General features: G+C 36.2%; 1 protein-coding gene across 1 annotated transcript in view; it reads right to left on the bottom strand.

Annotated features, from left to right (window-relative positions):
* Positions 1-23,377, bottom strand: part of MACROD2 (MACRO domain containing 2) — a 584,358-nt gene that overhangs the window by 309,668 nt on the left and 251,313 nt on the right. The gene's annotated exons all lie outside the window — the stretch shown is intronic.

Genomic DNA, 23,377 nt, shown 5'->3' with positions numbered 1-23,377 from the left:
GATGCAGTAATTTGATCTATACCATTCATTATGTATGTTAAGTAACTATTACATGAGTCATTCATATCTTCTCTCTCTTTACATGTTTTTTGTAAGCTTGATCTATCAGATTTTGGGAGAGATGTACTAAAATATCTTGTGATGATTATAGATTTGTCAACTTTTCCCTATAATTCTGACCATTTTTACTTCATATATTTTAAATTCAAGTTGCTAGGTACTTGCAAGTGTTTATTTATTAAAAATTCCTTTAAAAATGTGAACCATGCAAATCAAATGCACGATGAGCTACCATCTCACACCAGTCAGAACAACTATTACTAAAAAGTCAAAAAACAACAGATGCTAGTGAGGCTGCAGAGAAAAAGGAATGTTTATACACTGCTCGTGGAACGGTAAATTAGTTCAGCCATTGTGGAAAGCAGGTTGGAGATTTCTCAAAGAACTTGAAACAGAATTACCATTAAACCCAGCAATCCTATTCCTTGGTATATATCCAAAAGAAAGTAAATCATTCTACCACAAAGACATATGTACTTGTATGTTCACTGCAGCACTATTCACAATAGCAAAGTCATGGAATCAACATAGATGCCCATCAACAGTGGATTGGATAAAGAAAATGTGGTACATATACACCATGGAATATTACCTAGCCATAAAAAGAATGAAATCATGTACTTTGCAGCAACATGGATGCAGCTGGAGGCCATTATACTAAGTGAATTAACACAGGAGCAGAAAACCTAATACTCCATGTTCTCACTTGTATGTGAGAGCTAAATATTGGGTACTCATGGACATAAAGATGACAACAGTAGACACTGGGGACTACTGGGGATGGGGAAGGAAGTGGAGCTTCCTGTTGGGTACAATGCTATTTTGATGACAGGGTCAATTTTACCCCAAACCTCAGCATCATGCAATGTGCCCATTTAAAAATCTGCACGTGTACCTCCTGAATCTAAAATAAGAAGTTGAAAATATATTTAAAATATTAATATAATATCATATATGCTGTCATCCCAGAAAAAAATGCCTTAAGATCTACACATGGTCAATTGCATTTGCTTTGCAAAAAAGTATAAATTTGTTTCTCATTTACAAAGTATATATGTATGTGTATAATCTATACATATACATACATATGTAACTATACATACATATACAAACAAACTCCTTCTCCCACTCTAATTCAGCATTACTCTCTTCATAGGCTAAATCTTCTCATAGTTCATCCTCCCGTCTCTAAGACTGGCTCAGCACATTGGAAGGATCCAGTGTGCACACAGTAATGAAGTAGGAACAATTATGAGAGAAACAGAACCTTGGTGAGGTACTGTGATTTAAATGAACTTCCTGTGAGAGGACATCATACAAAAATATACAAGTGATTCCAGCAAAATGGAGTCCCCCACCACAGAGGGGTAGCGATAAAGTTTCATACAAGAAATGACATTTGGGTTTATTTCAGTTCAGAAACGAAGATTTTTCACTAAAGAAGAAACCATGCAATGAAAAAGATAATCTTGCATAGTGAGTGAATCACCAATCTTCGAAGTCAGGACCTTTGATAGAGAAACTGGTACAGAGAGTGGGCAGGTTCTGCAATTGGACTGCTCATACTGGAACAGAAATCCATGTGTATGTGGTTTGTATGATTCTTTTCCTGCCATTGACACAAGAGAAATCACAAGTAAAGGGAAACATATTTGTCTTGACAGGAGCAGGGGCTTTGATTTATCTCTAATTGATTCTGGGAATAACACTATAGACTACTTTTCTTCCCAACTATTTCCCCTCTTCCCCCCACAAAAAAAAAAAAAGAAAAAGAAAAAAAAAAAAAAGAAAAGAAAAAAGGTTGCAGTTAGGCAGTTTAAAGGGTTCCTAAAAGGAAACTGGTATATTTTCCTTGGGTCGAAAATACTAAAATACCTATAACCTAAGCAGCTTTGAGTTCAGATCAACTAGGGAAGAGCTGCTCTGAAGATTAGATATTTGTAAAGATCTTTGCAAACTAAAAACTCTAATTCAAATATTAAACATCTCTGTACGCATTAAGTATTTATAATCAACTAGGTGCAAAGCCTGAACTACATAATGATACTCCAAGTTAAAGATGTCGGTCCGAGTTCCAGAACTGTGGAAATTTATGGAACCTTGATATAATTTCAGCTTCTCTACTACAGAGTGGAGAGTAATAGAAATGGAAGCCATGTACCTCATTCTTTTTTTCACAGCACATTTGATGTACACTGATTGAAAAAAAAAACCTCTGACATACGCAGCTAACACAAAAACCAGCTGCAATCTAGATAGGATGGGCTGCAGCTGGGTTTCGTGTCGCTCTTACCCCACTTTTATGACACTTTCTCATTATATCATTCCTGGATGTTCCGGTCAGGAGAGAAATTCTGAACCAAGAAGAGACTTCCATAATATATTTTAGGCCTTATGTAGAGCCTTCAAAGCTACAGTTTTCTGTTACATCTTAGCAATTTATGCTTAAACAATATAACTAACTTGTCAAAAGGGTAAATCTAGAGACAATATTAGGACATTCTTAGAAGAGGATAAAAGGGAAGCATCTCTTGTCTTTGTCCCCAAGAAAACATAGTTTTCATAGATTTAATTTAACAAAAATTTAAAAACCCTGGAAATAGTAAGTATGTTACTCTGATTAATAGCTTGGGAAAGAGTTCAGTTCATACTTCTAGCTACATAGTGTTATTATTTTCTTCTCTTTCAAATATCAATATACATATGTTATGATAAAGTAATAAAAATGTTACTTTTACTGTGGGTAAACATTAGTACCTGAATCATGTCATTGTTTGAATTTATTTTTAAATTGATACATTATAATTATACATCTCTTTGGGGTAAAATTTGACACTTTAATACATATACATGTGTTATAAATGATCAAATCCAGGTATTCAGTGTGACCATCACCTCATGTATTCATCATTGCTTTTTGTTGAGGACATTCACATTCAAAAGCTTATCTTCGTGCTATTTTGTAATATATCATATCTTATTGTTTATCTTTGCAATAGAATCCCAGATCTTATTCATCTATTCTAATTGTAACTTTGTACGTGTTGACCAATCTCTCCCATTCTCTTCTCCCCCATCTCCTCCTATCTCTGGTAACCACTGTTCTACTCTCTGCTTCTGTAATAAACAAACAAAACAAAAAAACTCTTAAAATATTTTCTGTTATTGTTGTTGTTTTTTTAGATTCCATAGATGAGGTATTTGTGCTGTCCTCCAGATCCATCCATGTCGTCCCAAATGACAGGATTTCATTTTTTCTAATAGCCAAATAGTTTTTCGTTGTTGATTAATAGATCTACCACATTTTCTTTATCCATTCATCCATTTTTAGGTATTTGGGTTGATTCTATATCTTGGCTGTTGTGAACAGGGCTGCAATAAACATGGGAATGTAGATATTTCTTCAACACACTGATTTCATTTCCTTTGAATATATAGTATACCAGTAATGGAATTGCTGGATTATATACTATTTCTATTCTTATTTTTTTTTGAGGTACCTCCTGTGTAGCTAGAAGTATGACTGAACTCTTTCCCAAGCTATTAATCAGTTGTTTATTGAAGGGTAACTTATTTACTATTTCCAGAATTTTAAAAATTTTGTCAAATTAAAACTATGAAACTGTGTTTTCATGAGGACAATCCCACCAACAGTGTGTAAGTATTCTCTTTTCTCTACATTTTAGCTGACACTTGTGGGTTTTTAAAAAGTATTTTTAATTATAGCCATTTTCATTGGAGTGAGATGGTATCTGATGGTGTTTAGACTTGTATTTTCCTGATGATCAGAGATGCTGAACACTTTTTCATGTACCTGTTGGCTATTTGAATGCCTTCTTCTGAGAAATGTCTGTTAAGGTCTTTTGCCCATTTTTAATTGGGCTATTTGTTGTTTTGCTCTTGAATTGTTTAAGTTCCTTATATATTCTTGGTATCAGCTCCTTGTCAGATGTATAGTTTGCAAATATTATTTCCCATTCTGTAGGCTGTCTCTTTACTCTGTTAATTGTTTCCTTTGCTGTGAAAGAGGTTTTTAGTTTAATGTAGTCTTATTTGTCTACTTTTGTTTTTGTTTCCTGTGCTTTTGAGGTCTTATTTTAAAAGTCCTTGCCCAGGCCAATGTCGTAAAGCATTCCTCTGTGTCTTCTTCTGGTAGTTTCATAGTTTTGAGCTTCTTATTTAAGCCTTTAATCATTTGAGCTGATTTTTGTATGTAGCAAGAGACAGGTGTCTAGTCTCATTCTTCTGCCTTTGGATATTCAATATTCCCAGGACTGTTATTGTTTTAATGTAATGAAAGAGCTCTACATGTGTAATCACCTCTCATTTTGTAAGAAGAAGCTTTTTAACCCATGTCACAGGTAACGGCTGATCTTCCTCATTCTCTGGGTCAAACTTCAGCCTTTAGGGAAAGTTTATATTCTCAATAAATAAAACAATTAGCCAAACTAAGAAAAATATTTTCTAGAAGTATAGGAGCTGAGAAAAATGACAGATACCAATGAAAAGTCAATGTCAGAAAAAGCTCTCACTCCTTGATTCCTATAAATTTATTCTTTTTTAAAATTCAATACATATCCATTAAACACCCACTTTGTGATAGGTAGTCTCCTAAATTTTAGGGATAAAAATTAATATTATATTTGGAATAAACAGGAAATAAGCAAGTAAATATATAACAGAGAAATATAATTTCAAATAGTGACAAGTGCTATAAAGAAAATGAAAATGGCTGTTGTGACAGCAAGTGATTGAGAATCCTTGCACATAATCACTCAAAAAGTTTCATACTCTTTCATTACAGACCAGCAATTGTCTGGATGCACTGAACAAACTGAAAAAATTAATAAGCACTTACTCTATGCCAGCTAATACAGAGGATTATAAAAAACAATGTAAGATATTCCATTGTCCTCAAGAAAGCAAGATGTTAAAACAGACAAGTTATTAATCCAAAAGTTAATTAACAGTTCAAGTCAAGAACATATAAAAATGTCATGGAGACATGAAAATAATAATGGTGAGAGCTAACTTTTATGTGCTAGGGAGGTGCTTTGTATCTATCGTCACTAATTCTACGTTCCTTATATTACAGATGAGCAAACCAAGGTTTGAATGTCTTCACTGACTTGTCCAAAGTTATATGGCTGACAAATGGTGGAATGAAGATTAAAGCCTGCTCTTCTTACCACAGCCCTCTGCCTCCCCACACAGCATATATGTGTTTGTCAAAATATCATTACAGACAATTTATCCTGGGTCTTGATTCAGAATAATAGTGGGCAAAATTATTCAGATCAAACTTCTTAATAAAATATGAACAATGTTGGAACACGCTTGAATGGAAGCCTGTAACTAGACAGAAGTGGAATATTAAGGTAACAAAGATGCTTATGTCCTGAAGTCACTGGTCAATACTGCACACATGGGCTTCAATTCAGAGCCACAGGTGGTGAGAGGAACAGAAGTCAATGTCCATGGCCTACCCCAGGGAGGAGTCTTACAAGAAACACTTCCTTTTGAAGCTTCAAAAGGCTACATTTTGAAAGAAGGCTGAACTAATTATAACCTATACTCCACCACAAGCCCCGAATACAAGGGGATAACAGAGAAGTTTTCTGTGGTGATGAGTGGAGCAGGACAGAAAAAAAAAAAAAAAAAAAAAAAGAAAAGAAAAAAGGTTGCAGTTAGGCAGTTTAAAGGGTTCCTAAAAGGAAACTGGTATATTTTCCTTGGGTCGAAAATACTAAAATACCTATAACCTAAGCAGCTTTGAGTTCAGATCAACTAGGGAAGAGCTGCTCTGAAGATTAGATATTTGTAAAGATCTTTGCAAACTAAAAACTCTAATTCAAATATTAAACATCTCTGTACGCATTAAGTATTTATAATCAACTAGGTGCAAAGCCTGAACTACATAATGATACTCCAAGTTAAAGATGTCGGTCCGAGTTCCAGAACTGTGGAAATTTATGGAACCTTGATATAATTTCAGCTTCTCTACTACAGAGTGGAGAGTAATAGAAATGGAAGCCATGTACCTCATTCTTTTTTTCACAGCACATTTGATGTACACTGATTGAAAAAAAAAACCTCTGACATACGCAGCTAACACAAAAACCAGCTGCAATCTAGATAGGATGGGCTGCAGCTGGGTTTCGTGTCGCTCTTACCCCACTTTTATGACACTTTCTCATTATATCATTCCTGGATGTTCCGGTCAGGAGAGAAATTCTGAACCAAGAAGAGACTTCCATAATATATTTTAGGCCTTATGTAGAGCCTTCAAAGCTACAGTTTTCTGTTACATCTTAGCAATTTATGCTTAAACAATATAACTAACTTGTCAAAAGGGTAAATCTAGAGACAATATTAGGACATTCTTAGAAGAGGATAAAAGGGAAGCATCTCTTGTCTTTGTCCCCAAGAAAACATAGTTTTCATAGATTTAATTTAACAAAAATTTAAAAACCCTGGAAATAGTAAGTATGTTACTCTGATTAATAGCTTGGGAAAGAGTTCAGTTCATACTTCTAGCTACATAGTGTTATTATTTTCTTCTCTTTCAAATATCAATATACATATGTTATGATAAAGTAATAAAAATGTTACTTTTACTGTGGGTAAACATTAGTACCTGAATCATGTCATTGTTTGAATTTATTTTTAAATTGATACATTATAATTATACATCTCTTTGGGGTAAAATTTGACACTTTAATACATATACATGTGTTATAAATGATCAAATCCAGGTATTCAGTGTGACCATCACCTCATGTATTCATCATTGCTTTTTGTTGAGGACATTCACATTCAAAAGCTTATCTTCGTGCTATTTTGTAATATATCATATCTTATTGTTTATCTTTGCAATAGAATCCCAGATCTTATTCATCTATTCTAATTGTAACTTTGTACGTGTTGACCAATCTCTCCCATTCTCTTCTCCCCCATCTCCTCCTATCTCTGGTAACCACTGTTCTACTCTCTGCTTCTGTAATAAACAAACAAAACAAAAAAACTCTTAAAATATTTTCTGTTATTGTTGTTGTTTTTTTAGATTCCATAGATGAGGTATTTGTGCTGTCCTCCAGATCCATCCATGTCGTCCCAAATGACAGGATTTCATTTTTTCTAATAGCCAAATAGTTTTTCGTTGTTGATTAATAGATCTACCACATTTTCTTTATCCATTCATCCATTTTTAGGTATTTGGGTTGATTCTATATCTTGGCTGTTGTGAACAGGGCTGCAATAAACATGGGAATGTAGATATTTCTTCAACACACTGATTTCATTTCCTTTGAATATATAGTATACCAGTAATGGAATTGCTGGATTATATACTATTTCTATTCTTATTTTTTTTTGAGGTACCTCCTGTGTAGCTAGAAGTATGACTGAACTCTTTCCCAAGCTATTAATCAGTTGTTTATTGAAGGGTAACTTATTTACTATTTCCAGAATTTTAAAAATTTTGTCAAATTAAAACTATGAAACTGTGTTTTCATGAGGACAATCCCACCAACAGTGTGTAAGTATTCTCTTTTCTCTACATTTTAGCTGACACTTGTGGGTTTTTAAAAAGTATTTTTAATTATAGCCATTTTCATTGGAGTGAGATGGTATCTGATGGTGTTTAGACTTGTATTTTCCTGATGATCAGAGATGCTGAACACTTTTTCATGTACCTGTTGGCTATTTGAATGCCTTCTTCTGAGAAATGTCTGTTAAGGTCTTTTGCCCATTTTTAATTGGGCTATTTGTTGTTTTGCTCTTGAATTGTTTAAGTTCCTTATATATTCTTGGTATCAGCTCCTTGTCAGATGTATAGTTTGCAAATATTATTTCCCATTCTGTAGGCTGTCTCTTTACTCTGTTAATTGTTTCCTTTGCTGTGAAAGAGGTTTTTAGTTTAATGTAGTCTTATTTGTCTACTTTTGTTTTTGTTTCCTGTGCTTTTGAGGTCTTATTTTAAAAGTCCTTGCCCAGGCCAATGTCGTAAAGCATTCCTCTGTGTCTTCTTCTGGTAGTTTCATAGTTTTGAGCTTCTTATTTAAGCCTTTAATCATTTGAGCTGATTTTTGTATGTAGCAAGAGACAGGTGTCTAGTCTCATTCTTCTGCCTTTGGATATTCAATATTCCCAGGACTGTTATTGTTTTAATGTAATGAAAGAGCTCTACATGTGTAATCACCTCTCATTTTGTAAGAAGAAGCTTTTTAACCCATGTCACAGGTAACGGCTGATCTTCCTCATTCTCTGGGTCAAACTTCAGCCTTTAGGGAAAGTTTATATTCTCAATAAATAAAACAATTAGCCAAACTAAGAAAAATATTTTCTAGAAGTATAGGAGCTGAGAAAAATGACAGATACCAATGAAAAGTCAATGTCAGAAAAAGCTCTCACTCCTTGATTCCTATAAATTTATTCTTTTTTAAAATTCAATACATATCCATTAAACACCCACTTTGTGATAGGTAGTCTCCTAAATTTTAGGGATAAAAATTAATATTGTATTTGGAATAAACAGGAAATAAGCAAGTAAATATATAACAGAGAAATATAATTTCAAATAGTGACAAGTGCTATAAAGAAAATGAAAATGGCTGTTGTGACAGCAAGTGATTGAGAATCCTTGCACATAATCACTCAAAAAGTTTCATACTCTTTCATTACAGACCAGCAATTGTCTGGATGCACTGAACAAACTGAAAAAATTAATAAGCACTTACTCTATGCCAGCTAATACAGAGGATTATAAAAAACAATGTAAGATATTCCATTGTCCTCAAGAAAGCAAGATGTTAAAACAGACAAGTTATTAATCCAAAAGTTAATTAACAGTTCAAGTCAAGAACATATAAAAATGTCATGGAGACATGAAAATAATAATGGTGAGAGCTAACTTTTATGTGCTAGGGAGGTGCTTTGTATCTATCGTCACTAATTCTACGTTCCTTATATTACAGATGAGCAAACCAAGGTTTGAATGTCTTCACTGACTTGTCCAAAGTTATATGGCTGACAAATGGTGGAATGAAGATTAAAGCCTGCTCTTCTTACCACAGCCCTCTGCCTCCCCACACAGCATATATGTGTTTGTCAAAATATCATTACAGACAATTTATCCTGGGTCTTGATTCAGAATAATAGTGGGCAAAATTATTCAGATCAAACTTCTTAATAAAATATGAACAATGTTGGAACACGCTTGAATGGAAGCCTGTAACTAGACAGAAGTGGAATATTAAGGTAACAAAGATGCTTATGTCCTGAAGTCACTGGTCAATACTGCACACATGGGCTTCAATTCAGAGCCACAGGTGGTGAGAGGAACAGAAGTCAATGTCCATGGCCTACCCCAGGGAGGAGTCTTACAAGAAACACTTCCTTTTGAAGCTTCAAAAGGCTACATTTTGAAAGAAGGCTGAACTAATTATAACCTATACTCCACCACAAGCCCCGAATACAAGGGGATAACAGAGAAGTTTTCTGTGGTGATGAGTGGAGCAGGACAGAAAAAAAAAAAAAAAAAAAAAAAAGAAAGAAACAAGGGAAAGAAGGAAGGAAGGAAGGGAAAAAGGAAAATTCCTTGAGCGATTGTGGACATTGATTGGCTCTTTAATGTATTTGAACCCAGAGCCTGGACTAGTGATGGAATTTAAGTCACAAAATTGGACTGAAGTGTCCCAGACTGACAGTGCCCCATTCTCTGTAGGAGGTATATTTTAGATCTTGAGGAATCTTCCCAAGTTATTTCTAAGGGCAATGGCCAAGAAGCTGTCTTATATAAGAAGATGCATTAAGAAAGGAAATAACACGGTCAGAACTAGCATGGCAGACAGCAGAAAGAGATCTGCACACACTTCAGACACTGGGATTTTTAGTACACATTTTAAAAGAGCTATGCTTACCCTGTGTATAAGAATAAATGAAAAACTTAAAAATATCTGCAGAGGACAAAACCCTATAAAACAGGATAGCAGAATTTAAAAAGAAAACTAGAAAAAAGAAACAAAATTGAATTATCTACTCAAAGGTTTTCTGCTAATGTCAAGAAAGCAAAGATGGCCCCTCTCACCACTCTTTCAACATTGTACTAGAAGTACTAGTTAGCGTAATAAGATAAGAAAAGGAAACAAAGGTATACAAATTGGAAAGGAAGAAATAAAGCTGTCTTTGTTCATCCGCGCTATGATCGTCTATGTGGAAAATCCGAGAACTGACAAAAAAAACTTCCAGAAATAATAAGCAATTGAAGTAAAGTTGCAGGATTCAAATTTAATATATAAAAGTCCATTGCTTTTCCATCAACAAGCAATAATACAAGAGCCCTAAACAAAATTTTCCTGACACATTAAAATAAACATAACAATACTGTTTAAAAACATCAATTGTATCATGTTACTACTGGGTTCGTCCAGGAATTCAAATTTAGTTTTTCTTTAAATACAGTCATCTTCATTCAGCACTAAGGAGTCTCGATACTGGCCAAAAACCTATGTGTGATCTTTCAAGACTGACCATAGGTAATTGCCAAACCTTTACCTGAGAGGCCTCATCAGCGAAAACCATCTTCCCCACACCTGCTTTGGTATACATTGCCGTCTTTGAAGAGTATTGCAGTCAGGGACTCAAATGCTATCAGTTGGCCATGTTCTTACTCATGTCTGCATTCTTAGTCTTGGTACCTACATTCAGAGGCCTCCTAATTGGGGGCCTTCAGCAGACATTTTTCTCAGGTGCTGAGACCTCCTTATTATGGTAGAGGGAGGAACCTTGAGGATAATCTTTTTCACTCTGACTCAGTACTCAATACCTTCCACTACTAACCTTCCCACCCTCCTGTTTATGGTCCATAAACAGAAGGAGCTTTTTGTTTTGGACTCCCTTAGGAATAAGGAGATTCATCATGTCTGTGTTGATCCGTCTGACCATGGACGGTGCCATTCTAAACAAACAACGGAACAGTAGGGAAGTCAGTGCTTTCCCCAGTTGAGCATCTTGCTTATATTATTGCACTACTGATGAAAATCTTGACTGTTACTTTCATTTTGGCTTATTTTCTTCATGGACCACTCGAACTGACAGCTCAGCTCTCAGTCTGGCTCAGCTCTGCACAAGTTCATTAGCACATTAGGAGAAAAAAAAAACACAACCTCAATAGATTCAGAAAATGTATTTGATACAATTCAGCAAATTATGTCAGAAACCCTCAGCAGACTAGGAAGAGAAGGAACCTAGCCTGAAATAAATGTTTTCTACTAAGCTTACAGAGCAAATACATCCTTAATTTTGAAAACTATAAAATGATGAAAGTTTCACCATTTCTTTTTTTTTTTTTTTACTGGAAACCAAAGAACCATGCCAAACTCAGTCTTTACTATTTCACTGGAAATAAGTGCAATAAGGCAAGTAAAACTAAATGGTAATAGAATTGGAACTGGAGAAACAAATTGTCATTTTTCAAAGATAATATGATTGTATTCATATAAATTCCAAAATAATGTACGGAAAAACTTATGGAATTGATAACAAAGTTTACCAAGGCTATGCATAAAAAACTTGTACAAAATCAATACATAAAAATAACAGATATTTAGAAAATTTGATTAAAATACATTATTTACAGTAGTATCAAAAATAATCTATCACCTGGAAATAATTCTCACAAAAGGTATGCAAGATTTTTACAAAGAAAATTATAAAGCTCTATTGAAAGACACTAAAAATAACTTAAATGAATTATATACATTGTTCATGAATAGTAAGACCCAATGTTTTTACAAAATTCTCATCAAATTTATATACAGTTAAGGCAATCCTAATCAAAACCCAGGCAAGATTGTTTCTGAAGCAGACAAACTAATTCTAAGACTTATGTGGCAATAACATAAGACAAGAATAGTCAAAAGGCTTTTGAAAAACCAAAAATTAAAAGGTGAGACTTGCTCTGCCAAATATTAAGATATATTTTAAAGCTGTAATAATCAGCACACTAGAAATTACACAGATGTAGACAGACATGTAAGTGGACAGAGACCAACACATATGTAGGTCTTTAATATAGAGCAGAGAGAGCACAGAAGGTGATGGGGAAATGTCAGTCTTTTCAATTTATTATGTTGGAAAAAACTGAATAGCTATGTACAAAATAAAATATACCACTACCTGTACTGTACTATGGTGTGGATCCAAAGTGGATTAAATACCTAAAATAATTAGAAGAGAATATAGGGGAATATTGCCATTTCCTTATATAGGAAAATACTTTTAAGTGTTAAACATACAAAAGATTAATAAATTCAAAACAAAGAGCTTTTCTTCAAAAACATCCAGAAGAAATGGAAAAGACAAGCCATAGGAATCATAGAAGACTTTTACAAACACAAAATTGACTGAAATAGTATCCAAGCTATAGAGAGAATTCTTGCTTCACAATTTTTCTCACAATGAGAAAAAAAGGTTGACCATCCTAAAGAAAAGGAAAAATGCTTGAAAAGGCACTTCAGTCAAATGAAATCCAAATGCCTAAAGTCATGCAGAAAAATGTTTGGCTTCAGAGTAATTAGATAAATGCAGTAAGATGCAGGACCACCAGGTTGCCAAAATGTATAAGTCTGATAAAAGTAGGTAATGCTTACCTATGACCCAACAATTCCAGTTCTGTGTATGTGTCCAATATAAATGTGTGATGATGTGGAAAGACATGTATGTCAAAGAATATTCACAGCAAGAATATTTACATTTGCTGAACGTTAAAGCAATCTAACTATCTCCCAACCACACAGTGAATAAACCGTGGTATATGTACACAGTGGAAAATTATACAACAATAAAAATAAATGGACTGTAGCTACCACTAGAAAGTTAAATGTTATAAGTGATATTGACGAGGGAAAGTCCCCAAATACATAATGTATTGGTGTGCTTTAGAGTGGTTAGTATTTAGTTTTATCTTTTCTTGTAGAACATAAAAAAATATGTACACTTCAAAAAGAGATACAACTAAACTGTATTGGTCAGGGATGCACACATATAGGAAAACTATGAACTGCAAAGGGCAGAGGTTAGCTATGGTGGAAAAGAAGGGGTTGTCAATTAGCTAGGATGCTTCGGTGCTTCTCGTATGCTGGCAACAGTCTAGTTTTTCTCCTGGGGTAGTTACACAGGCGTTCCTTTTTAAACCACCTACCAAATTATAAATTTAAACTTATGCCTATTTTTTTGTATAAGTTGATATTCTATAATCGAAAGAATTAAAAATCTGGAAAGAATGAGAAAGAGAGAGATAGAAGAGTGAAGGGAAGAAGGGAGAAAGAGCTGTGCTGAGTGGATTCAGAGATGAAAGCCATTACTCTGTGCTAAACGAGAGAACTTTATTGAGGTTTCTGAGCTAGGCTGTGAAGTGTGGATTAGATGGACTCAAACACAAATGCAGGGAGAGGCACTCCAGGCAAAGGAAAAGATATGTGTAGAGGCCTGGAGGTAGGAAAGCTCAGGGATTTTTCAGGGATCAAAAAATAGATTAGTCAATTTGGGCAGAAACGTCACCATGGAGAGGAGTGAGAGAGAAAGCTGGTTAGGATGGTAGGTAGATTAGGATGGAATCAAGTGGGATCTTAAAAGCGAAAATGAAAAATTGAGGTCTTGACTGCTAGAGACATAGACGTGGGGAATAGTTTTGCATTCCAGTACCCTTTTTTCCTAGGCTGTGTCAAACTAGCTGTAACCTCCATGTCTACTTGTATCACTTCCTGAAAAAATTGTAGAATATTTCTGCTTGATTTTAAATTCTTCTGATGAATCTATAGCCAAGTGGTAGACGAGGGATAGCATTTGAGGTAAGTGAGCAATTGGGGTACACAAGGGTAAGGCTGGTGTTATCTGAGATCCTCGTGGGGATTCTATTCTTTGCCCGCTGAAATGCTCATGTATCAGGGAGATGCAGGCCTGGTTAACTATAGAGGCCAGCCTAGCCTTGCAACAACCTCACCCAGGTTCTCCTTTCTTTGTCATTACTTCATGTGATAGATGATAGAACGTGGTGGTGGTTGAATGGGGGGTGAGGGCTAGCTTGAATATGAAATATTAAAGTTAATAAATAGCCTTACTGGAAAATATCTCAGGGGAAAGAGATTGAAGATATCAAACAAATACAATTGACCTGACAAGGCACTTAATAAGGTACACAAGAACAGTGGGACCACCTGCAAATTCCTCATTATCACACTTACATTGGACATACCCTAGGGAGTTGGCTTTCATATAAAGCAGAATAGCCCACGCTTATGCTGATTGTGGCTGCATTCTCATTGAAATGAATGTATGGTGATTAATATCCTATTTATTTACCTGTTGGCTTTTGAAAGCTGGATCTAAAGTTACAGTCCAAAAAGGGAGCTAAAAGAAATTCAAACTGAAGTTATTTTAGTTGAGATCAAAAGGCAGGCAGGTATCAAAGCACAACTTCAGTAAATCAGTTAATTTTCAACAATTCCTTAGAAAGTCTTTAATTTTTTTAAATGTCTCCCCTGCAACAAAGTTTAGTAAAAATAGAAGATACAGACATACACGTGCTGGATAGTGAATTTCTTCTCACAATGATTCCCTATGTTATGGGCTGTCCCTCTCTATACTAAATTATTATCTATCAGTGTAAAATAAAATGAAAACTAAAGGGGAAATTACTCAGATAATTTAGATCAAAAATAAGTTCTCTAGAAACATCCAGATTGAGGGAAACATGTTTTCTATGGCTCATATCATCCTGATAATTGCCTTAATTCTCCATTTTGTTTTGCTTCTGTAGACAGCTTAATGGCAGTTAAGATTTCTTGGATCTTGCAGCATAAGAATAAATACTCAATTAAGGCTTTTTAAGATGAGTCAGAGATAGAAAATCACTGTAGCTGTTAGTGATGCATGCTCCCCACTCCCAACCATTTGCTGGCCTGTAAGTTTCCAGACACAATTTGAAACACAGATAATATTTATACTATAAAGAAAAGAGAATAAATCAGTCATTAATGAAGGGAGAAATTTATTCCTTACCAAAGTGTCAAATTATTCAGCTGCCGTCTGTGTTGTGGGATCCAGACCATTACTATAACAATCATTTTGCAAAATGTAGAACATTGCTACTTGTCAAGCAATGTAAGAAGTATGAGGGCTCGAGGCAAAATCAATCAACCAATCAATCCAATCAATGGATTTGTTTATTATTAACTCATTCATTCATTCATTTAACTAGTATTTACTGAACCTCTACTACATGCCAGATGCAAAGACCCCTGATCTCCTGAAGTTTAACATTCTAGTGGGGAGGAGTCAGTTGGACTAAACATTAGACGTAATAATTAGGTAATGACATCTTGTGTGTGAGGCTGCAACACGCTATGAGAAATGAAGAAGTAAAGCAGATCAAGGGATTAAGGAGCTATTGGAGTGGGGGATGTTGCTTGCTTATATATGGTGCCCAGGGGAAAGTATCCAAAGATTCCAATTAAAATGTGTCATCTGAATAAAGATGTGAAGGAGGTGAGGGAGTAGCCACGTGAATATCAGAGGACAGAGGGTTCCATACTGTAAAAACATCCAGAACAAAGGCCCCAGAGCAGGGATATGGCTGACATGTGTGAGGAATGACAAGGAGGCCAGCGTGTGAGGTGAGGCCAATATTAGTCTGAAGCAGTGTAATGATAACTGGGCTGGGCGTGGTGGCTCATGCCTGTAATCCCAGCACTTTGGGAGGCTGAGGTGGGCAGATCACGAGGTCAGAAGATTGCCACCATCCTGGCCAACATGGTGAAACCCCGTCTCCACTAAAATACAAAAAAAAACCCAAAAAAATTAGCTGGCCAGGGTGGTGTGTGCCTGTAATCCCAGCTACTTGGGAGGCTGAGGCAGGAGAATTGCTTGAACCTGAGAGGTGGATGTTGCAGTGGGCCGAGACTGTGCCACTGCACTCCAATCTGGTGACAGAGTGAGACTCCATCTCAAAAAAAAAAAAAAAGATATGATAATTGAGAGTTTTATAGACCATTGCAAGGAGTTCTTCCGCATTTATTTTGAGTGAGGTGTGATCCATTGGAGAGCTCTGAGCAGAGATGAGACATCATTTCCATTGTGTTTTGAAGGACCGTTCTCACTACTGGGTTGAAAAGAGGCTGGGAGGAAAGAGATGGCACAGGTATAGTGGAGGACAGCACGCGAGCAGTGGAGATGGTAACGAGGGATTGCATTATGAATACAGTTTGAAGGTTGAGCTAACAGGATTCCCTGATTAACTGGTTACTGGATATGAGGGTCAGAGAGGAGTCAAGAGTGTCTGTAAGAGTTGTGATTTGACTCCCTGGAAGAAAGGTGTCACCATGCATTGCATTAAAAAAAAGGCTCCAGGTAAAGTAAATTTTGTTGGGGAGTGAAATGAGTTGTTTTAGGTATGCTAAACTTGACCTATCTATAGAACCCCAAATGGAAATATAGAGTAGCAGTTGACTGTACAGGTCAGAAATGCAGGGCAACTCTGGACAAGAAGTATAGCTTTAGGATTTTAATGCTGTCCTCTCTCTTCCCAGTGCTTGTGGTTCTTCTCAGGATGACAGTGTTTCTTCCTCACTTCCTAGGCTTCCATTTGTTGTGTTTATGAGTCTGACTTTCCTATCTCCAGCATCCATTAAGGTGTATCTGTCTTTTATCTCATCTTCATTCTGCAGGGAATTAATTTGACTAAGACCCTGCTATAGACAGTAATAACAGTAAATCATACTAGCTGTTACAAAAACTGCCATTGTTTTTACCAAACTTGTTTCTTTCCCTCCAGGGCTCACAGTGAGAATGCATTTTCTAGCCTGCCCTGCCGTTAGAAGGAGGCACGTGACTGACTTTTGGCCAATGAAACAAAGACAGAAATCACAGATAGCATTCCAAGTCTCAAAGAACCCTCCCACATATTCTTCCACATATTCTTTCTTTCCTTGTCTGACAGCTGGTCATAGAGCCTGAGACTCCAAAGGATTGTGTGCAGCAGAGCTCCCATGTCAATCTACATTGGAATGTGACTTGAAGTGGACATGATAAGCTACTAAAATTAGGAAATTGTTTACAGCAGTTTGCATATCTTGACTGATAGAGAAATTGAATGTTTCTCGTGTGTCACACAATATCCTAAGTTCTTGAAATGTAATAGCATTATTATGCCAATTTTACATCAGACCTTGAAGGCAGTGGGTAGAACAGTGGATGACTTAGCATTTCTAAGCCTGTGTTTAACTTCCTCCAAAATGTTTTTGCTTTTCCCTTATGCCATTCCTTACCCTTCTATCATCTCTGTCATGTAATCTTTCTACTGTTTTCATCCTATATTTGTTGCTTAGCAGACTTCTGATTTTCTTTCATGAAGGAGTCTATACAAACATTTTTAATATTCACATCCATTTGTTCTTCATCTCTTTGTAGCCTAGCTTCTATTCTCACTACTGGGATGAAATTGTCCTTACTAAGATTAACTTCAATGGGTAATGTGTGCTCCTAACCTATCTAATACTTCTGGATCTTTTGCTCTGCACTTCCTGTCTCTTGGCCTCTGAGAGATGACTATTTTCTGCTGGCTCATTTTTTTGCATCTTCATGTGTCTCTTCTATGCCTCCTTACCCTTTAAATGTAGTCTGATGTCTGGCTGTCTTCTCACAGAACATGTTCTCTCTGAGTAGAAATTGAATTTATAAACCAATGACTTCCAAATCCAGATCTGAACCCATATCCCTCATGTGAGCTCCAAATTATTTACAACTGTGAAAGGGCATCTTTAACTTAGTGTTTGTTTTGAAAGCACTTCTGACTCAACATCATCAAAATGTAATTCATCTTGCCTCCAATCAACACAGACAAATCCACTCCTTCTCTGTGACTAATTTGTAGCTTAAGTACCCAATAAATATTTGTTGACAGAGACTTCCTTTCACCTAATCTCTCATTCTTCACTGTCACAAGCCCCCATCAAGCCCAAGAATCTTATCATTCCTCTCCATCCACATAGCTATTATCCTAGCTTGAAATAATCATTTTGGCCTAGATTTGCATTGTATTTGCATCTTACCAGTGTTTCTGCCTAAAATTTTAGCTACATACAAATTTACCCTTCACCCAGCTATTAAAATGATTGTAAAAAACAACTCCATCAACAACTTCAGTTTGATTTTCAAACTTCTCAAGTCTCTCCCATGTAATACCGGGGATGATGGCTCTCCTCCCCAACAGAACATTTGTTTCGAACTTCAGTCCTAGGAACTGACCTACTCTGCTTGACCCCAAGATCCACTTCCTGTGACAAACCTACTATCAGGTGGTTCTACTGAATGTGCTTCAACTTCTGGGATTCTGTATGCTCCCAACTACAACTTATCCATCCTGCTCAATGTCTTCATTTCTCTTTCCAATATACAACATGTCATTTGCTTATAAATAAGTCAGTAAAAACTTTGAGTCATTTTATGCTTTCTTTTACCTGTGAATGTTATTTTCCATAACCCCATCAATATTACCTTCACTCTTCTCTATTTTGCTGAACTGCTCTTTCAAAGTTTTAGCAGTGAGTTTCCTTCCAACTTATCAACTCTCACTCTGTAGACCTGTCTATATCATTAAATTCTGTGAAACATGTCCTCTTCCTTAATTTCTTCTTTCCTCAGCTTCTGTGGCACTGTCTCAACTGACTCTCTTTCTAGTCCTCTAAATTCTCTAATCTTTACTTCTCCCTATCTCACTCTCTTTTTATATAGTAGCTATATTTATTTATGGGGTGTATGAGATTTTTTGGTACAGGCATGCAATGCATAATAATCACATCAGAATAAATGAGGTCTCTATTACCTCAAACATTTATCGTTTGTGTTACAAGCAACCCAATTATACTGTTTCAGTTACTTTAAAATGTACAGTTATTACTGACTATAGTCACCCTGCTGTGCTATCAAATACTACTAGATTTTATTATTCTTTCTATTTTTTTGTACCTATTAACCATTCTAACTTCTCTCCCATCCCCTTTCCAGCCTCTAGTAACCATCATTCTACTCTCTATCCCCATGAGTTTAATTTTTAGCACCCTTTTTATCTATATATTTACCTGTCTGCCTGCCTGTATCTGCTATTTGTTTATCCATCTATCTGCCATTCATCCACCTATCCATCCATCATCCATTCATCATCCATCCGTCCATGCATCCATCCATCCACTGATTTATTTACTGGCCACTTTTCCAGTCCATTACATATGTCTATTCCCCAAGGTTCAGTTTTGAGCTCCTTTGTTCTCTTCCTAACCTCTTCTTAAAGCAGAGGTTCTCATCTAAGATGTTGACATACAATGGTTGTCAAGGCAAATTATTTCCAATGTTCTCAATAATTGTGAATGATTTGCTTTCTTAATAAATTAGAATAGATTTAGAACAATATTCATAGCAATACCACTGTTCTTCACTTCCTTGCGGATAGGCTTTCTTGAGAGACATCGTGTTAGAGCTAACAAATGGACCTGAACATTTTCATGCACATCAACTACCATGTTCTGACTGCTCCATGATGGTAGGGACTTGGTTAGTGTTTCCCACCATATCCCTGGTCCACAGATGGGAGCTTGGCATGTGGCACACGCATCAGTGTCTCAGTAAGTACTTATTGTTGAATGAGGGTGTTTAATAACACAAGATACAGTTGAGAAATACTGCCTTAGAAAACTCATCTTCTTTTAGGTGCTTAGTAACTCCAAGAGGTTGTATAACTCACATCTTGATTTTCCAACATGTCTGAAGTTTCTCCCCTCATATACCAACTAGTGTTTAGAGCTTTCCACTTGGATGCCCAGTAATTACTTTAAATTGAACATATCTAAAAGCAAACACATTATCTTCAAAAATTCTTTCAACCTTCCTCATTTTCCCAGTTAACAAGCCTTGAATAGTTGGAGTCATATAAAGTTTCTTCTTTCTCTCTCGCTTCGATATACAATCAATAACCAAAGCCAATCAATTCTTTATTTAAGTCCTACACCTCTTTCTCCCATTGCTCCTGCCATCAGCCTAATTCATGCAGGCCTGGATTATCAAAACTCTGGTTATTTACTTTTTGACTCACTTTGCATTGTAAAACTGGACTAGATTTCTTAAAAATACTAGCCTCAACTCAAAAATCTTTTGTGACTTTTATTACAATACAATTGTCCCTTGATATCAATGGGAGAGTGGTTCCAGGACCTTCTGCAGGTACCAAAATCCACAGAGGCTGAAGCCTCACCATAGGTCTTGTGGAGCCAATGGCTACTTAAAGTCAGCCCTTAGTATCTACAGAGCCCACATCCCTCAAATACTGTATTTTCCATCTGCAGTTAGTTGAATCCACACACGCAGAACCTGCAGACACAAGAGGGCCAACTATATTATGTTTTAATGTCCACAAACTAAACGTATTTTAATGTCCACTCAACTTCATGTATCTATAAAATTATATCTGCTCCCATTTACCTATCTAAATTATCTCCTCTACTCAAATTAGTCTACTGTCAGTTCTTATCAAGTGACATGTGTAGTCCTACTCCCAAGATGCTGCTCACACTTTTTATCCAACCAGGATTTCCATCTCATATTCTCTGTACACATCTGGAATCCAGCAACACTTAAGGCCCAGTTCAAGTATTGCCAACTTCATGAGGCCTTGCCTGGTAGCCTCAACTCCAAGAAACAGCAACTATCTTCATACTAGTGACCCGCAAGCCAACGATTCCTAAAACCACCACAGTTAATTACGCCGTGTGTGGAACTTGCTCTAGAGTCCTTTGAATTCTGGTTGAAGTGTGGATGTGTGTCATTCCAACGTGACTCTAAACTAGTGATGTAGAGAGAATGAGAAACCAACAGGTACTGAGCATCTGCAATGTGGCAATGCTATTCATGTTATTTAGTGTCCACAATAGCTGTATATGCAGGTATTATAATTTCCATTGAACAGAAATCTGAGGCTCAGATAACCTAAGTTTTATTTAGTAAGAAGCTGTGAGGGCTAGATACGCTACAGCCCAAGCCCCTTTCTCTCTACCATGATGCCATATCTCTTATACATCTATATCCCTCTAGGAGTTTAGTATAGTGTACAGCACATGCTAGGTGTTCAATAAAGATATGTTAAATTAAACGTGTGAATTTGGGGTACTTCTTTGGGGATCATGAGATCTATAATCTGCACTGATTTGTCTTCTAAGGGTCAAAATGACTTTCTCATTTCATGCAAAGTAACAGAAAAGAGACGTGGGTAGTCAGTCTGTTGCTCAAGTTATCTCTGTAGCTCTGTTAAGTGACAAAACAAGTATATAGTCAAAGACAGGAAATAGAAACATGCACTGCAATTCTTTGCCAAGTCCTGCCAATATAAAAAGTAAAATTGACACTTACACAGTGGCATATCCTGGTACAGTAGGTCATTGTCCCAGGTTAAAAGCAATCAATTCCATTTATTGAGCTGACTACCAAAAGTTAAAACTGTTTCAAATGAAACAGCATGTTAACAATACCCTTCTGATTTCTCATGAAAGTGGTGAAATCTGGCATTAAACTTCTGAAAGAACCAACTCTTGCTTTTATTTCCCAGGAACACTGCTAATAAAGTGACTTGTGTTAAACTAAAGGGATTCTAGTCCTTATTAAAAGCAATTTATCTTTATTAAAACAATTCTCTCATATTTATTATGAGTCAGACAAACAAATAAATTAACCGTTAGTGGTGACATCATGGGCTTTTGTGCACAAATATTTCAATTAAAAAACTCCTGGTCAGGTGCAGTGGCTCACACCTGTAATCTCAGCACTTTGGGAGGCCCAGGCAAGCGGATTGCTTGAGGTCAAGAGTTCAAGGACAGCTTGGCCAACATGGTGAAACCCTGTCTCTCTTAAAAAATACAAAAACTAGCCAGGTGTGGTGGCATGCACCTATAATCCCAGCTACTTGGGAGGCTGAGGCAGAAGCATCACTTGAACCTGGGAGGCGGAGGTTGCAGTGAGCCAAGATCATACCACTATACTCCAGCTTGGGCAACAGAGAAAGACTCCATCTAAAAAACAAACAAACAAACAAACAAAAAAACAAAAGCAGAAAACTCAAATTGTTCAGTTAAAATGCTCTCATTTTTATTGTTGTTACACTTCAAGATAGTAATTGGTATATTTTCCCAGAACTGAGTTATTTTGCTATCATAATGGAAAGCATTATGAAAAATTAGCAGAATTGAATGTATTTCATTGAATCACAGAAAAGAATAGGTTTACTAAAGAAAACATTGGCAAATGTATGTTTGTGCAATTAGTTAATTAAAGGAAATTTCTATATACAGACACATATGCCAGAAATTATATAAAAGGGACAAGAAATAGGTAAAAGGTATCTTGTTGAAGATGATTCTTGTTTTCTGGAGGCATCCTATTTATTCACTCTAGTTTCAGGGAACAAAGTACTATGGCTATATATGTCTTAGGCAGATACCTCGCACAGAATCTGCTCTCTTCCCTAATGCTTCTCGTATTTCACAGAAAATTTATTTTTATCACATGACGTTTTCTGGTGATAGTGCTTTGGGCCAAGGGAAAATTGAGACTGGATTGTACCAATGTCTTGTCTTCTCAGTTCCTTTACATACCTCTCTGCCCCCTGCCTTGTTAACTTCCATCAGTTGTGGTGGCTTTTTTTTGATACTGGAAGATTGTCTAATCCTTTGGTTTATGACATCATGACATATGGTACTCCTATTTGCTGACTCTGCATGAAATCTGGACCTTCCACCCTATTCTTCTCTCTGGGGTCATGCTTCAAATGCACCCTCTGCACTGACTCAGAATGCTAACCTCTCCCAGGTCTTTGTGCCTTTGCATAGGGTACTGATATCCCTATCCTACTTTCTCACATGTCAAACTCCTATTCCTCCTTCAAAACACCCTCTGTAAAATTTGTCTGATATTCCTGCCCCCTCTCCCTTGCCCAGATCAGAGTTAAGTAAGTTTTCTCCAAGTTTCTACAGCACTCTGTATACATCTTTAACACACATTTCCTAGCACATAATTCTTGGTTCTTGCAACTCTCCTCCTGACCACACAACTCTCCATAAAAATTATGCCCTGTTCATCATCCTAATGATCTCAATGGCTGGCATATATGAGGGGCCTTTCTATCTCTGGCTCTCCAGTGTGTCAAGGTGAAAGAAGTTGAACTCAAGTGAGGAAATAAGGCAAAAATTCAGATAATAAAAATAAAATACAGAATGTTTCT

The sequence above is a fragment of the Mandrillus leucophaeus genome, unplaced genomic scaffold (assembly GCF_000951045.1).
Source record: "Mandrillus leucophaeus isolate KB7577 unplaced genomic scaffold, Mleu.le_1.0 Scaffold202, whole genome shotgun sequence".
Classification (NCBI taxonomy): Eukaryota; Metazoa; Chordata; class Mammalia; order Primates; family Cercopithecidae; genus Mandrillus; species Mandrillus leucophaeus.
The sequence above is the reverse complement of the archived record's forward strand: the minus strand, read 5'-3'. Positions and strand labels throughout refer to the sequence as shown.